Genomic DNA, 19,888 nt, shown 5'->3' with positions numbered 1-19,888 from the left:
CATATGCGGCAAAACACGTAACGTGCATTCACTTTCTTTTGCCCCTCAGGAATTCTGTAGAATTGCCAGATGTAATTCTCCTTTCGATTGTACCTCCTGGGCTCCTCTGGCAAAAACTCATGCTCTTCCTCCTCTTCCTCCTCTTCCTGTTCTTCCTCTTCTTGCAAAATTACTTCTGCAGGTGGTCCTCTCTTTCTTGGATTTGGTGGAGGTGGTGGGCTAGCACCAGCTGAAGCTACTAATGAAGCCATCTCAAAGTCTCAATAAAGGGTCTTTCTCTCACCAAGATGAAAGTCAGAGTGATGAAAGAAGGAGGGGTTTTCATCATTTGGGAAAAACAAAAGTTCTAAACCAATGAAAAGTGTCCATTTTAGATCACATGACCTTGTATTACATCATTAGGAAACCAAAAGTGAAATGAACCAATGAAAAGTGTTATTACCGAGTCACATGACCTGCTATGTTTACGTTACGCGGTCGGCGCCGCGCCGCGGATCGCTTCCGGTTCGCGTACCGCTGCGCTTCCGGGTACGCGAACGTAGCACGTAATATGACGTATTACGCGAGAACGCGAAACGTCATGCTGACGCGAAGCGTCACGATGTTGTTTTGTAACGCGAGAGGTGCGCAAAAGGAACGTTTACCAGTTCGCGTACCGGGTCGCGCCTCCGGATTGAGCTAACGGGAAGCTAACCGGTACGCGTACTGGGAGCGAAACAAAAAAAAATTAAAAAAAAATTGTATAAAAAACATGTAAAAAATATTTTTCTTTTTAAAGAATAATACATTGTAAAGGTTTTGATATTAGCTATTAAAAAACCAATGAAATTCACTGAAAAAACCATAGGTTATAGACCATATATAGTTAGGAATTAGCATTTACAAAACCTTAAAAATTCACTGAAAAAACCATAGGTTATACACCATATATAGTTAGGAATTAGCATTTAAAAAACCTTATTTTACTCACACAAAACCAATGAAATTCCATATATAGTTAGTTGTACTAACTATATATCACGCACCCGCAATCCACTGCTGATGATGTCACATATTACATCATTCATGACATGGTCAGTGACATCACTGATGACATCACTGATGACATCTCAAATGACATCACTGATGACATCACTGATGACATCTCAAATGACATTACTGATGACATCACTGATAAAATCATTCATGTGATAATACGATGAACCTCTTCAGACTCTAATATAACCTTAGATACACTCAGTGTAAACACAGACTCACAGATTGTCACTCATCCATGAAGTTACACACACACCTAGACAGTCATGCAAACAATCAATCACACCTCCGTTTCCTTAACTATACAGTTAAACACACCTTACTTATTCAAACATATACTAAAACATATTTACTCACTTATACAATCCTGGATACAAGTTCACAATGATCCATACAGCCACTCACACATTCACTGGCTCTTATGCACAGTTATTTATATATGTCAACTCTCACATGTACTGTATTTTACATATGTACTTAATTTGACATGTAGCACTGAGATATCTATTCACTCACCAATACAGTCATGCACACAGTCAACCGCCCATACAGCTGTTTCCAACATGCACTTTTGAATCCATACATCTATGCACAGAGTCATACACTTCCCAGCCACCCACACACACACTCAGTCTCCCATACAAATGCTTGTGCAACCAATCAATAACCTATATAGTTACTCATATAGCTACTGATCAACACATGCAGCAGTTTACAGAACAACAGACATAATGATGCACAAATTAAGACAGTTTAGTCACTAACCCATGCACTCAGTGAGACACATTTAATCACTCACTCATACATTCAGTCATGCACCTACTAAATCCTTCGTCCAGACACTTATACATCGACTCATTCATAAATATGTAAGACATATTTTAACTTTACAGAAAAATACAGTCACTGGATTTTGTCATCAGTGATGTCATCAGTGATGTCATTTGAGATGTCATCAGTGATGTCATCAGTGATGTCACTGACCATGTCATGAATGATGTAATATGTGACATCATCAGCAGTGGATTGCGGGTGCGTGATATATAGTTAGTACAACTAACTATATATGGAATTTCATTGGTTTTGTGTGAGTAAAATAAGGTTTTTTAAATGCTAATTCCTAACTATATATGGTGTATAACCTATGGTTTTTTCAGTGAATTTTTAAGGTTTTGTAAATGCTAATTCCTAACTATATATGGTCTATAACCTATGGTTTTTTCAGTGAATATATATATATATATATAAAACTATATATATAATATAAATATATATATTTATATTCACTGAAAAAACCATAGGTTATACACCATATATAGTTAGGAATTAGCATTTAAAAAACCTTATTTTACTCACACAAAACCAATGAAATTCCATATATAGTTAGTTGTACTAACTATATATCACGCACCCGCAATCCACTGCTGATGATGTCACATATTACATCATTCATGACATGGTCAGTGACATCACTGATGACATCACTGATGACATCTCAAATGACATCACTGATGACATCACTGATGACATCTCAAATGACATCACTGATGACATCACTGATGAAATCATTCATGTGATAATACGATGAACCTCTTCAGACTGTAATATAACCTTAGATACACTCAGTGTAAACACAGACTCACAGATTGTCACTCATCCATGAAGTTACACACACACCTAGACAGTCATGCAAACAATCAATCACACCTCCGTTTCCTTAACTATACAGTTAAACACACCTTACTTATTCAAACATATACTAAAACATATTTACTCACTTATACAATCCTGGATACAAGTTCACAATGATCCATACAGCCACTCACACATTCACTGGCTCTTATGCACAGTTATTTATATATGTCAACTCTCACATGTACTGTATTTTACATATGTACTTAATTTGACATGTAGCACTGAGATATCTATTCACTCACCAATACAGTCATGCACACAGTCAACCGCCCATACAGCTGTTTCCAACATGCACTTTTGAATCCATACATCTATGCACAGAGTCATACACTTCCCAGCCACCCACACACACACTCAGTCTCCCATACAAATGCTTGTGCAACCAATCAATAACCTATATAGTTACTCATATAGCTACTGATCAACACATGCAGCAGTTTACAGAACAACAGACATAATGATGCACAAATTAAGACAGTTTAGTCACTAACCCATGCACTCAGTGAGACACATTTAATCACTCACTCATACATTCAGTCATGCACCTACTAAATCCTTCGTCCAGACACTTATACATCGACTCATTCATAAATATGTAAGACATATTTTAACTTTACAGAAAAATACAGTCACTGGATGTTGTCATCAGTGATGTCATCAGTGATGTCATTTGAGATGTCATCAGTGATGTCATCAGTGATGTCATTTGAGATGTCATCAGTGATGTCATCAGTGATGTCACTGACCATGTCATGAATGATGTAATATGTGACATCATCAGCAGTGGATTGCGGGTGCGTGATATATAGTTAGTACAACTAACTATATATGGAATTTCATTGGTTTTGTGTGAGTAAAATAAGGTTTTTTAAATGCTAATTCCTAACTATATATGGTGTATAACCTATGGTTTTTTCAGTGAATTTCATTGGTTTTTTAATAGCTAATATCAAAACCTTTACAATGTATTATTCTTTAAAAAGAAAAATATTTTTTACATGTTTTTTATACAAATTTTTTTTTATTTTTTTTGTTTCGCTCCCAGTACGCGTACCGGTTAGCTTCCCGTTAGCTCAATCCGGAGGCGCGACCCGGTACGCGAACTGGTAAACGTTCCTTTTGCGCACCTCTCGCGTTACAAAACAACATCGCGACGCTTCGCGTCAGCATGACGTTTCGCGTTCTCGCGTAATACGTCATATTACGTGCTACGTTCGCGTACCCGGAAGCGTAGCGGTACGCGAACCGGAAGCGATCCGCGGCGCGGCGCCGACCGCGTAACGTAAACATAGCAGGTCATGTGACTCGGTAATAACACTTTTCATTGGTTCATTTCACTTTTGGTTTCCTAATGATGTAATACAAGGTCATGTGATCTAAAATGGACACTTTTCATTGGTTTAGAACTTTTGTTTTTCCCAAATGATGAAAACCCCTCCTTCTTTCATCACTCTGACTTTCATCTTGGTGAGAGAAAGACCCTTTATTGATACTTTGTGATGGCTTCATTAGTAGCTTCAGCTGGTGCTAGCCCACCACCTCCACCAAATCCAAGAAAGAGAGGACCACCTGCAGAAGTAATTTTGCAAGAAGAGGAAGAACAGGAAGAGGAGGAAGAGGAGGAACAGCATGAGTTTCTGCCAGAGGAGCCCAGGAGGTACAACAGAAAGGAGAATTATATCTGGCAATTCTACAGAATTCCTGAGGGGCAAAAGAAAGTCAATGCACGTTACGTGTTTTGCCGCATATGCGGTGATAGATTGTCTAGGGGCACTGATAAAAAATACAGTTATGGCAATCATACTATGCATCGGCATATGAGTAGGTGGCACCCAAATAATTATAGTGCTGCCCAGCTACGTGACGAACAACAAAATCCCCTCCCAATGGCAAGAAGATCGGTGGTTCCAGAGGTGTCGGGACCAGAGGCGAGGGAGACGATTGCAAACATCCAAATGTTGTTTGGGCACGTAAAGCAAGTGTGCGTGGAATGTGGCACTTTCATCTGCTACAGAGAAAGTAGCATCACTTTGATTTTGCGAGCAATTCAAAATCATATTAATGTTTGTACGAGACGCACCAAGAAATAAATTCTTTTTTTTTTTTTTTGCTCCTGTTGAGCCCTTTATAATGGATCGTTTTTGTTTCCCCCCCCCCAAAAAAAAACCAAAAAAAATTTAAAAACGTTCAGAAAATACAAAAAAAGTAAAAAAATGTTCAAAAAATACTAAAAAAAATATAAAACAACAAAAACATAAAAAAAAAAGTTCTTTTCAGAACTAACTCCCCATTATAAAAAAATTGGTAGAATATTTGGAACTCTGCCAACCTCTATTTCTCTTAGTTCGCTCCCGGAGCGCTACCCGGTACGCGTACCGGAAGCTAACCAAAAAAAATATTTTTTAAAAAAAAGAACAGTAAGTATAAGGTAAGCAAACAGACAGTTATGTTAAAAGAAAGACAGCTCTAGGGAGTAAACTAAGGATACTGTTACCTACAATCCACTGCTGATGATGTCACATATTACATCATTCATGACATGGTCAGTAACATCAACAGCAGTGGATTGTGGGTAACAGTATCCTTAGTTTACTCCCTATAGCTGTCTTTCTTTTAACATAACTGTCTATTTCCTTCCCTTATAGTTACTGTTCTTTTTTAAAAAACATTTTTTTGATCAGTCATAAACAGTGACATTAATAGAAACAGAGAGAGTGAACAAGAGTGAAGAACTATGGTCCTCCTCAGCCACCCTCAGAAAACCAAGGGGGTCAAGATACATCTACCATGCCCCCTTCTACCCATTCTGAACATTATTTGCCCTCCATCTTGTATCTTGATTCGACCGAAACACAAAATGGTGGACTGCCATAACGCTGCTGGTTTGCGAACCGGGCAACTTCCCGGGAAGCGGTCCAAAAAAAAAAAAGGTGGGAAAGTAATTCACAGACACTAAGAGTAATAGAGATGGAGTGAGTGAACAAGACTGAGGAACTATGAGAACAGAGGGACTGAGAAAAAGAGTGGAAGGAGTTGAGTAAATAGGTAATAGAGAAAGGAATGAGGAAAGTAGCAAAGGCAGGAAACTGAGGATTAAAGAAGTGAAGCAGTGGATCTAATAGTAGGTGAATGTGATAGAAATGTAACGAAAAGAGTACAACTATTTACCTTGTAATTGCCGTTAAATTAATCACATTTTATTTCTATACTTTCAATCTGTGAAAGAGAGAACCAACATTTGAAAAAAATTAAAATATGTATTTAAAAATTACAAAAGACAAGGGAAAATATTGAAGGACAAATAGTTTTTCAACAACTTTGACACTGACAGAAGCTTCTGCTTCTCCAGGTCCTCTACACAATCCTAAAGATATACATTTTAAACTAACAGTATCTTGATGCAGATGAAGTGAGGCCTATCTTAAAACATGGTGCATCTTTTGCATTGCTCTTGTTTCAGAAAAGTGTCGCTTCAGTATGCCAATAACATGTCTCCTATCCAGAGATTTGTTTGAGGTGAGGCCTACTCAGAGTTCAAGATGAGATTTACACTTGTTGAAGTGTACAGAGGAGATAATATCTGTGAAAGTCTACTAATGAAGTGAGTCATGTCCACTGCACTCTTCAACAAAGTAGAAACCTCCTATGTTTCCCTGGACAGACCTAAACTTGATCTGCACAATGTGATTCGTAATGATAGGAAACACAGGTGATGTAATTGAAATATGTGCAATTTATTTTGCTCATTTCACAATCACATCACTTGTGTTTCCTTTGCTTAGGTATCTCATTGTGCAGATGTAGTCCAGCATATGAAAGAATACGTAGAAGTGCAGCACTGCATACAATAAATTTAACACTTACAGAAAACTCACCTTCTCCATGCCTCCTACACAGTTCTACATATACATCATAAATGCAAACAGTACAGAATTAATTATACATGTTAAATGGTTTATTTTTGCTGTTCTCAGAATGTATCAAAATTCACTAAAAACAGTGACTTGAAGGTATTCATCATGTAACAGCGGGGAAAAAAAAACACAATCAAAATGATTGTGTTTAAAAAACCCATACAACATCAGAAATTAAAATTCAGAACTACTTAAAGTTAACTTACTTTCCATGACGTCCAAGGATGTCCTATGAACAGCTTACACTCTTTTGTGCTGTTATTACTTTCAGCCCGCCACTTTCTGAAAGAAAACCTCCATCGTTTTTAAAAACACGTTACATGCAATAAATGACTTCTTGCTCTCTACCACTATTTTCCACAAGGCCAAATCTAGTCAGAGATATTTATAACTCTTGGATTTCTTGTAAGCCAATCCCATCATTTGGCATTTCCGCAACTTTCAGAATTAAAATGTTGAAGATCATTTTCACAATCCTGGAATAGTAATATCTTCCCCTTCTTGCTCAGTCATGTTCTACATTTCCTATGACACTGATACTGCTTAATATGAAGCAGACTTACACTACCTCTATGAGTACTACAATTATTTAATTCTCTACATCACTTTTAATCACAAAGCAATGTAAAACAGTAGACAGCATTGCAGACTTACATTCCCTCTACTCCATGTTTTGATTGGCTGCTTCAATTAGCTTATGAAAAGAAACAGTTTTTCTGAACTCATTTAAAGTGCACATACATCTCCATGATGTCCAATCCTATGATTAGAAGTTATGTCTCTGAACTACACTTATCCTCAAGGCCAAATTGTGTAGGAGCCATTAGAACTTCTTGAAATTCCACAGATCATATCCCGAGATTATTTTCCTAAAATTTTGGTTTTAAAAACACCAGGTAAGAGTTTTTAAGGTCATACGGCAATTTTTTTTTGAAAATTAAAACAGAATCATTGCAGAATGACCAGCCATTTCTAGACTTTAAATAAGCTGTGTAATGTCCTGATGATATTGAAGGGCCGTCATGATATATAATTGCTGTAGTTACAAAAGTCCTTCCTGATATTGACAACTGCGAAGCTACAAAATTTTTTATTAAAGTTGTCAATTTTGTTCCATCAGGCCTACATCGTTGGAACATTAAAATGACGTACTGGCCATATGTTCGTATAAATAAAGTGGACATCATTTCAGATTTACATTGGCTACACTCCATGTTGTGATTAGCAGCTTTTACTAGCTTATTAAAGGAGACTGATTTACTGTCTGGCAAAGTTAAATATATAAATCTTTCTGAGTCTACACTAGTAGTACTTGATACCATACAGTTCTCGCAGTCATGCTGCCATTGATAAGAAAGCCCAAACAGCTGATCTACATCTACACCTTCAGCATGTAATACATCAAGCATATACATTAAAAACTCCTGACAATCTTGCTGAATATTTTGAGAGAATTGCGTTTGGCCTGAACATCTATCTAACAAATTTCTAATTTCAGACACACTTTCTATGTTTCTTCTATCAGTGGTACATTTCTCTAACACAGAATTTAACAAACTGCAAAATCTTTGATCAGAATTGACCACAATCTCTTCTTTTACATTTTTTAGAGAAAACAAAACATTAATTACTACATTAGCATAGCAGTTGACACCAGAACTGTTTTCAAACTGAAAACCAACAACATCTTCAACAGAATCCTCTTTGTTTCTGCTTGTAATTTTAGGTTCATTCACTTTTTGTCTTTTTGCTACAACCTCCCCAGTATTGTTCTCATTTCTTCGTTTCCGGCCTACCAGACGTTTCTCAAACAAAGGAAACTGAGGCAAATGTGGAGCATACTCTCTTCTTAACCTATTGTATTCCTTAACACAATCTAGATCTGCACAAATGTTTCTGACATCACACTCAATCAAGTACAATCCCGATAAAGTTCTAACTCGTGACAATGCCACATATGCCATACCCTCCTTGAACACAGAACTGCCAATATTCACCAATGCAGTGTCTACACTTAAACCTTGCGATTTATGAATTGTCACCGCATATGCCAAGCAAACAGGGAACTGCTTACGGCGAACATATAAGTCTTTTACAAGCAAAAATCTAGCAGAACAACGAGCAATTAGCTGTACTTCCTCAATGCCATCAAATTTAATTTTTAAAAATTCAATTCCATCTCTATTTCTGTATTTCACAAAATCAACAACATTACCCATTGATCCATTTACCAGACCTCTTTCAACATGTAAATTCCTTCTTAAAATTATACGGCAGTTCAAGCACACATTCAGAGTCTTTTCAAAACCTGCAGTTTTAGATATACTCTTCTCTAATGAATCCAATTTTGTTTTCAGATTCTCAGACAAAATAATTGTTGATCCCATATGCTCTACTCTATCAATAGCTTCCACTTTCACAATCTCTTGCTTTTCTAAATGCAACATTTTGTTGTTAAATTTGGCACATTCTGCAAGAGTTGGCATCAAACATATTCCAGATTTCTTATCAGTAATTTTCTGAAAAATATTCTCAGGCACAACATCTTGTTCTGGATATAAATTTGACAGTAATCGTGCATGTAAAGCTTCTTTCCCATGCTCGGTCACTTTTCCAATTCTAACATCTTGTAGAATAGTCTTGTAAACTTCATCCTTTGCCTGACGCATATTTTCATGCAGTTCAGCATAATTGAAGTTTAACCATATATTGACGTTGCCAATGCTGCCTAGGCACTTCCTGGTATCTTCATGCGTGAGCATTTTGAACACAGGTTGCCCTTTCACTGGTGTCAGCTGCAGAAGATCTCCGAAAACAATGATGTGTTTGCCATCAAATAACACATCATACTCTGTTTTGAGAACTTCTTGCATCCTCAAATGCACAAAGGCAAGCATGACATTGGAAACCATGCTTACTTCGTCAATGATAAGAAGTTTCATTTTCCTCAAGATTCTTGAAACTTCAAAACAAGCATCTCCAGATAGCTTGTGATATTCTAATTTGTTGTCATGCTCCACTGGCAGCATCAGTAAACGATGTAAAGTAATCCCTTTAATATTATGTGCTGCCAGTCCAGTTGGAGCAGTGACAACACAAGACAGCGATGACTCTGTCCTTTCCTGCAAATAGCATGAAATTGCTTTAATGAGGAAACTTTTTCCAGTTCCCGCTTCTCCACTCACGTACAGTCGGACAGGCTTCAACGACATACATGAGCACTCTTTCTTATCATGACTTAATCCATGATCAATTTGCATGGTAACTTCGTCATATATTTTCCTCTGCTCAACGTTGAGTTGCCTTTCCAACTCTTCTAAGTTAACCGCATCCTCTTGAGCATGTGCCATGGCTCTTTCCACCTCATTCATAGCAGTGGCAGCTTCATTTTCAATAAGAGGTCCTCCTAGTGGATCCTGACTCAATGAAGCAGAACTCTGACTGTCCTGAGAACTGTCTCTGGCAATCTCGGCTGCAATCGTTGCTTCCTGCTCAATTTCCGCATTCAACATTTCTACATATTTGGGAAAAGCAGGACATTCTATGGTCTCCTTGGCGGCATTGAAAGAGTCTTCATAACAGAGGAAATCTCCAAGCAGTTCCTCTTCTGCACGCCAAGGCTTGAAAAGTTGCAAAAGTGCTAAATAGAAAAACTCCTTTTTTTCAGGAGATTCGCCACTCAATTTTCGATGGTTTATCAAGTGGCATTTTCTTTGCTTGACCAGACATCCCTCACTTCCTATTACAGCATACACTCCTTTCTCAGTATCTTCTTTGATGTTCCTCTTGAACATGTAATTTTGCAGAACCTCATACAGACAAACATTCTCTAGGTGACTGCTTCGATTTGGATAATATGTATCCAACATGTTTGTCTTCAAAATGTCGGTACTGTTTGGCTCCTTTTCCGCCAAATACTCAATTTCCCGCACAGGTTTGAGAACTCGATTACGCGTTGCAGCAAGACCAAGACTCGCCCAAACGATACTCCTGGACTTGGCATAGAGACTTGCTGAAGACAACCGGTCAGAACATTCGTACGCTCCGATTTCTCGATGCGACAACATCTTCAGACTGAAACTGTACAACTTCTTGCTGAGGCTCTTTTCATGGGAAATGTCCTCCCACATATCCTTCAATTCTGTCTTCTCTTTTTTGGTGATGTAAGACGTCACATACCGAGCCACAGCCATACAGTTATCAGCCACAAACTGTATATCCATGTTAGCATTCCACATGGACAAAATCACCGGGTTGTAGTCGTTGATGTACTTGGACTCTTCGTTCCTCTTCAAATTGTAAGTGTTTTTAGGTGATTTCTTCATCACATTATGTCGCAGCGAAGACATCAAACTGTTTACTCTTCCTTTAGAAATCACCGGTCGTGGAAAGCCGAAACGACATTTGGTGTAGAACTTGTCTTTCTTTCGGAATTTACGACGGCAGTACTTTCCACATCGATGGCTTTGGAAACGCAGAACTTTTTCTCTTAGGCTTTTCTTCTCCTTTGCGTTTGGAACAGCACACGTAGAATACTGTTGGATGAAACTCATCACTGAGTCTTCTGGATCCGTTCCAAATTTACGTGCATCCTTGATCCACAGCAACATATGTATATGAGGAGCACCTCTTGCTTGGTACTCCTTTCTCCAGAAGAAATCCAACACCTCTCCAAGAGGTGGATTCTTCTTATTCATGATGAAAGACATCATAGCTTCAAATCTATGATTGAAGTACCTACATACATTGACTGGATCCAAAGAGCACAGTTCTCCGGGTGTCTTGAATTCGATGTTTTCTACGTTAGCATTTGCCTCTCGTAGAAATTCAAGTAAGTCTTCCCAGCCATACTCGGCACAGCTTAGAGTGAGGAACCATGTGGGAGTACCTAAGTTCCTCAGCATACATTTTAAATCACCATGACGACGGTACCAGTACTCATTAGTACCACGCTGACACGCCATGAGATTAATCAGGTGAGAATCCAAAATACTATCTTGGACATTCACTTTATCCATAAAATCACTTGCCGAGATGTTTTGCATGTGTATACCACTTTTCAAGATGTGGTTCACTGCATATGACAGTCCAGACAGATCGCTTTCAAACAGGAGATGAAACAAATAAGGAATGCATTGTCGAAACCTAGCATCTCCTGCATACAATCGCAAAGTCCGGTATTCAGAAGCAGGAATTTGATGAGGTCGCTCATCATATCTTCCTCCCTGACCTGTTGGAAAAAGCTGTGGGAAACACCGAGCTTCCAAACTTTCCTCCCAAACACTAATGGGACTCCCTTTGGCTTGTTTCATTTGAAACAACTCAATAGCATTCCCCATGACTTCCTTTGAATGCAAAGGATGAACACTATAATGTTCATATATTTCCTCACTAGTAGAGGGTTCTACTTTCTCAATTTGACCAGCACACAAATCGCTATCCTCTTCCTCACTTACTTCCTCTTCTGCAACATATACATTCTTATAGTATTTATTATTTTTTTTCAAATACAATGTTGCCTTTTTAACTTTCCTAACATCTACTAAATCTTGCCATATTTTCTTATTCTTTGTCGGAACCCCATTAACTAAGATAACCAGAGGTTCCTCTTCCACTTTTTCTACTCCAATTGTGTTAATGTTTTTCTTGAAATCTAGAGGCAAATAAACAACTCTTCCCTTTAATCCTCTCTGTAAATCTGATGGAGGCAATTTCCCTGTCTTTGGCTCCATTCTTACAATAGCCTGAAAGGGATGGATACTTTGAATCAAAATAGATTCATAAGTATTTAAGTCCTTCAATTCAGAAGGAATCTCAACCAATTCCAGATTATTATGAACTGCTCTAGCAGGCATCTGGTTTTGTTTTAATTTGTTACAACAATAAGTACACACACGTTGATCCAATCCCAAATCAAAACAATTTTCTACCATCAAGTATGTTGCAAAATCCTTCCATTCACTATTATTTTCCCTTTCACTTTTTGCATATAAATCCACTAACTTAGTCTGATTCTTATAATAAGTGCGTCTACAACACACACAAGTGAAATTAGGCCTCTCACTTGATTTCATGTCAAACGTCGCAATTTCCCTCTGGAAATTATCTGTACTGGAAACCTGTACACTATCTTCCAAAAGACCCTCTACTTCTTGCTCAATTTCAACATTCTCCTCTTTACTTCCAAAGTAACAAAACTCAATTTCTTCACATATATTCTTCACATCTATTTCAGAACCATGCAAAAGAGCAGCGCATAATTGTTTCAGCATAATTGCTGGACTCTTAGCATAATACAACAGTCTAACTAACTTCCTCACTTTGTTATGATGCACTGCTAGCATCCTGAAATGATGGAAAACACTCTGGCATACTCTCCTGGAAAGACAAGCCAGTGAATGACCATGCAAACCTGTCACTTCTCTCACTCTGCAAGGATCTAATTCTTGCAACAACCTTATTTTCTGCTTCAAACTTTTCTTGTTAAATGTCCGTACAAAATCACAAAGCAAATTGATGGAATCCTGTCGCACACTGCAAATACTACTACACTTCCAGGTGTACACAGGACCCTTAGCACGTCTTCCTAAAACCTCATTACCTAACAACTCTTCTGCCTCTGTTGTCACAAGTTTTTCTTTTTCAACTGGACAACCATCTTTCACTTCATAAGCACGACCACTGATGTCAACTGCATGCACCAAATCATTATCCTGGAAATAACTCTCTTCATTAAAAAATGCCTCACAGCTTGAACTATGTATCCATTCTCCAGAAAAAACTTCACAAAAATTACTACGATTAACTATTCTCTTCCATCTACTATTTCTTTTGAAATCAAAAATTGCCTTGTTTAGCTTCCTAATTCTATTGATTATCAAAATAAATAACTTACGTTTAATTTCAAAAGCCTGATCAATAACTTTCTCAACTTTTTTTTTTCTCCTATAAAAAACTAATTTCTGTTGACCTTTCTTAATATTTTTTAACAAATTGCCAATTATCCTGTTACGGAACATTCGTTTACGAATCTCCGTAAACTGTTGTTTCCTTCTACTATCATGCACAGATTTATCTCTTGCTCTAGCAGTAACATTTTCATTTGTCCTTTTCTTTCCATTTGATTTACTTGTCATGTTATGGATTGAAACATTTTCTGTACTAATATTTTTTTTATTAGAAATATTTCTTATGAAATATTTAGAGCTCTTACCCGGTGCTTTCTTCATGGCTTGAGAAATCTTTTTGTTAGAGGACTGCTGCATTTTTTTTTTCTCCTGCTGTCTTTGACGTTTTGCAGCCTTCATCTCTCTTATTTTTGTAGGCATATTGTAATCTTGAAATGATCTGCAGTTGAATCTGAGGAAAAATATAATAAAAAATGTTATTAAACATTATTATCAAACAGTAAATCAGTAATAGTGATCAAAAACATAACACACTACTTGTCATTTTAATTTGAAGATTTTTTAGTCATTGCCATTTTTACAATACAGAAATACCAGAAAAGAAATGACATTTATATTTATGTTACCTATGCTATTTTATATGTGAATCTGATCTAATTTTATGAGCATATTTTAATATTTTATTGAAGACACTACACATAACCTGTTTTTAAAGGTGTCTTTATTTTTAAATTAAACGGTTTACCTTTTTACTTTTTATTGATTATAAATTTTAAAAATAAATGTTTATAATTCCAAAGGCTCAAGCAGGTCAGCTTCCCATCCTATATCATATAATTCGGACAAATCTGCATCCTCATCACGCTCTTCTTCATCCTCAGGATTTAAATCATCCAATGGATCAACATCCACTGATGTTTCAATTACAAGTTCAATGATGAGGTCAAAATCAACTGATTGCAGATTGTCGCTCATGTTGAGGTTGTCTTTATCTTTAAATAAAGATAACAACAATGAGATGTTATAGAGTAAGAGACAAATCTCACAGATTATAATAGTAAAATTATTTAACAAGAGTAACATTTTGCAGCTATTATTTAGCCATGTCCAGCGATGCTGAGCAGGTGAAGCCTATGTCTAATTTTTCACTGAACAGGACTCATCTGTTCTTAACCTTGGATAAGCCTCAACGACTCTGTGTCCCCTGCACATACTCAAATGTTAAAGTGCAGATTTATATTAAATGGCACATCCCCAGGCATGCACCAGTTAATGTGCACCACTGCTTTACCACCCATGGTGTGCCGCATTTACAATCAGATAGGAGAAAGCTGCTTCAAAACCCTGCGCCTGCTTGAAGCTGGCATAGGTCTTGACGCAACATTGTGGAGATGGGGCACCCCTGAGCCTTGCTGGAGCTGCATCGCACTTACGATACAACTCCAGCAATGCGCCACCTTTACGGCACAGATGCGTCACGCATCTGTGCCGTTTTTGCCCCATGCTGCGCCGCATTGTAAATGCAGCACAACATGGGTGGCGGAACAGTGGCGCAGGATGACTGTCACATCCCTGGTGATGTGCCACTCATCATAAATCTATCCCTAAGCTTCTCATCTTGTTACAGATGAACTGCCATATGTATCATCAAAATATTTTACATATTATAAATAGCAAATTTTAAGGAATAAATAGCGATTCTTTACTATTCCTAATTTGCAATGAGCAAATTGCTAATTGCAAATTACCCATTCATTTCCATAGGCTAGGAGGCTCATAGGAATTAATGTTGCAAGTTGTGATTAGCAATTAGCTCATCACAAAATAGGATTTTTTTCAAGCGTGCAGGGGTATCTCAAGAACAACCTGCTGCACCCCTGAAAAAGAAATTTGGGAGCACATGGCACACCTACATGCCCTAATGGCATGTATGGGCGTCATATGGGACCTTTTTTTTTTTAAAAAAAAAAATGCTTTTTGAAAAGAATTCGCAAATTACCACAAACTAGAAGTTGGTGGTAGTTTCCAAATCCTTAATATCATTTTTTACATATTTTTTTTTGATACATTGCATTTAAGGAATCACAAATTTTGAATTATTGACATTTTAAGTAATTTCCACATGTGCAGTGTTTTCAAAATATAATTTGAAAATCGTTTTTGGGGAAAAGTAATGGTTTGCAAATTTATGACAAGGACATAATGGTGTATGCTTCTCTATAAGGCATTTCAGTATCTCTAATGTCATTTTTCCCATATTACATTATAAGACCTTTCCCCATGAAGCACATTCCTTGTAAATATACTCCCACCTGTGCATTGCAAATTTAGATTTTGACTGTTTCAGACACATAGCCATGTTGAAAGTGACCCAAAAAATTTGCAAACGTTTAAAAAAAAAACATTCATGTGTCTTAATGACATTTTAAGTCATTTCCCCATGGACAATGTTTTCTAAGTGGCACAAAAGAGGTATACACCTATCATAAATCTGTCCCTAGCATTATAAATGATTAAATCAGGATGACAATAAGATGTGGCCTATCCAGAGGTTTGTTTAAGGTGAGGCCTACTCAGGATTGCAGATTAAAGTTACGCTTGATGAAGAATACAGAGGAGATAATTTATTGTAAAGGCCTACCAATGAAGTAAGTGATTTCTACTTCATTGCACCAGTCATCATAAATGTATCCATAAGCTTCTTATCTTGTTAGACATCAACCGCCATATGTATCATATAACTATTTTGCATTTCCAAAAAAGCGAATTTTAAGGAATAAATAGCGATTCTTTACCATTCCAAATTTGTTTGAGAAAATTGCTAATTGCAAATTACCCATTCATTTCCATGGGCTAGGAGGCTCATATAAATGAAGGTGCAATTTGCGATTAACAATTTGCTCATCACAAATTAGGAATTTATTCCAAAGGTGCAGGGGTGTCTCAAGAACACCCTGCTGCAACCCTGAAAAAGAAATTTGGGGGCATATGGCGAACATAAATTTTAACAACATTCCTTTACCTCAAAAACGATTTTCAAATCATAACTTCAAAACACTACACATGGGAAAATTACTTAAATTGTCCTTAAGACACATAAAAGCGTTTTTTGATTGGCTTTCCTGCATGGTAGGGTCACTTTTAACATGGCTATGTAACATAAACATTCAAAATCAAAATTTTCCATGTACAGGTGGGAGCATATTTACAAGCAATTTGCGCCACAAAGAAAGGTCTGACATTAAAATGGGAAAAATAACATCAGGGACAGTCAATTGCCTTATAAAGAACCATACACCATTATGTCCTTCTCATGAATTTAAAAACAATTCCTTTTTCCCAAAAACGATTTTCAAATCATATTTTCAAAAAACTGCACATGAGAAAATGACTTAAAATGTCATTGAAACACATGAAAGCGTTTTTTGATTGGCTTTCCTGCATGGTTGGTTCTCTTTTATCATGGCTATGTAACACAAACATTTATAATTAAAATTTTCATGCACATGTAAGAGCATATTTACAAGCAATTTGCGCCACAGAGAAAGGTCTTACACTAAAATGAGAAAAATAACATCAGGAACAGTCAATTGCCTTATAAAGAACCATACACCATTATGTCCTTGTCATGATTTTATAAACAATTCCTTTTCCCCAAAAACGATTTTAAAATCATAATTTCTAAACACTGCACATGGGAAAATGACTTAAAATGTCATTAAAACACATGAAAGCGTTTTTTGATTGGCTTTCCTGCATGGTTGGTTCACTTTTATCATGGCTATGTAACACAAACATTGATAATTAAATTTTTCATGCACATGTAAGGGCATATTTACAAGCAATTTGCGCCACAGAGAAAGGTCTTACACTAAAATGAGAAAAATAACATCAGGAACAGTCAATTGCCTTATAAAGAACCATACACCATTATATCCTTGTCATGAATTTAAAAACAATTCCTTTTCCACAAAAACGATTTTCAAATCATAATTTCTAAACACTGCACATCAGAAAATGACTTAAAATGTCATTAAAACACATGAAATCATTTTTTGATTGGCTTTCCAGCATGGTTGCGTCACTTTTAACATGGCTATATAACACTAACATTCAAAATCAAAATTTTCCATGCACATGTGAGAGCATATTTACAAGCAATTTGTGCCACATAAATCATAATTTTCTCCTTAAAGCACACTATTCTCTATCTAAAGTAAAGAAATATTTTCTCACCTTAGCAAATACTTTGAGTTTGAAAACAGTCTCAGAAACACACCAATTTGTCTTCAGCAGAGCAAAAGGTATGCACTCCAGAGTCTGCAGCTATCAAAAGCACAGAAATGGTGTAATTCTTCACACATATTTCTCATGTCACCCAATCAAAACTCTTCCCTCACTTTTTTTCAAATGAAAACCCTTCCCCCTCTGCCCTTTCTGCCTATTTTCCATAGCAACCAGCTCTTGGAGAAACTCTGGTGTTTGCAAATTCACACAACAATGTTGCAATTGAACTCTGAACTCTCAGTGCACCTGCATATCCAGTGCTTTCTTTCATTTAATGATTTTTTATTGACCACTCAAAATACATCTTTCAAACAACACATCTGTACACCCTAACTTTCTGTTTTCATCAATCAAAATCCACCAATCACTGTTACTACTTCATGAACACAGAAACTCCACAGTTTTTTTCATTTCAAACTCACATTTTTTCAACTACCATTTCATTGCCACACTTCATCTGACTGCAGGAGAACCTTCTCTCACCATGTTTTCTGTCTGGATTGTTGGTCATAGTTATATTCACTGGGCTCAAAGGTACGTTGAAAGCAGGAATTTACCTAACCTCAATTTACAAGATGTGGAAATTAAGTGGTTTGGCCACAGAGGATTAAAATGTCACCAATTGATACCATTGGTGAAAACCTTTATGCATTTGCCAAAACCTGACCTGTTAATTGTGCACTGTGGAGGTAATGACTTGGGCACTTTGACTGGTGTAGGTCTGGAAATGCTTTTAAAGGACACCTTTGAGCAATTAATGGCACTTTTTCCTCAGACTGCCTTGGTATATTCAAATATATGCCAAAGACAGAAATGGAGGTGGTCAAACCAATTTTGTCCACAAATTGAGAAGTCGAGGAAGCATGTAAACAAATCTGTTTCAGCTTACATGAGAGACCATGGAATGGGCTCCCTGTACAACAATAACTTGCGTTACTACATGCAAGATATCTACAGAGGAGATGGAGTTCACTTCTCAGATGAGGGCAACAGAATTTTCACTCTGAATTTAAGAATGTGCATTGGTACCTACTTATAAGTACCTAAATGTACCATAAACCCAAAAGCTCTTCTCAGAGCTACCCTACATCTAATCACTCACAATTATTATTTTACTCTAACTTTTTTCACTAATTTTCAACAAAGTACACTCCCTGGGGCGCTACCCGGTACGCGTACCGGGAGCTAACCTCGCGAAATTTAAAAAAAAAATGTTATTTTTTCGCACATATGGGCCTCATCAGCCACCCTCACAAAACCTAGGGGGTCAAGATAAGTCTACCGTGCCCCCTTCTACCTATTCTGAACATTATTTGCCCTCCATCTAGTATCATAATTCGACCGAAACACAAAATGGTGGACTCTCGTTACGCTTAAGGTTCGCGTACCAGGGCGCTCACCGGTTCGCGTACCGGGTCGCTTCCTGGGAAGCGCACCATCAAAAAAGGTGGGAAAGTAGTTCACACAAAAGCCACTTGAGACAATTTCACCAAATATAGATTAGCTCATACTACATACCAATCCCTACCATTTTCACAAATTTGATTGGAATTCCATTTAGCCATTTAGCCTGTAGACCTCTCTAAATACCGTGAGGTAAATTACTTCACAAAACACATCTGAAGTGTTGGAATTGACAACCAATTAAAATGTTACTTTCATTTTCTACTTTTTTTACCTCACATTTGATTGGTTATGTACCCAAATATATATAAAGGAAGAGAAGGAAACACAGCCATTTTGACTACTACTTCCTGGTGTACATTTCAATAGGATTTTCATTAATAACTTCAACTTCTTTTTAAAGGTAAGTTGTTATTTTTAAAACTGAAGTATATTGTGCACTTTAAGTTAATATGGCAAACTTTTTCTGTTAGTTATATACTATCCCTCTGTAGTACTTATAAATTTAGATACACTTTTTTATATTCCTACTTCCACTCTGATACTATACACTGCCCAAAGATAAATTCTCTGTTAAAAACTGCCTATCTAAAATTAATCCCAACAGTGCCCTACCTCTACTAATATATATTTTTTTTATGCAAA

This window comes from Lissotriton helveticus, chromosome 2_1, assembly GCF_964261635.1.
Source record: "Lissotriton helveticus chromosome 2_1, aLisHel1.1, whole genome shotgun sequence".
In the NCBI taxonomy this organism is placed as follows: domain Eukaryota; kingdom Metazoa; phylum Chordata; class Amphibia; order Caudata; family Salamandridae; genus Lissotriton; species Lissotriton helveticus.
Note: the sequence above shows the minus strand (reverse complement) of the source record.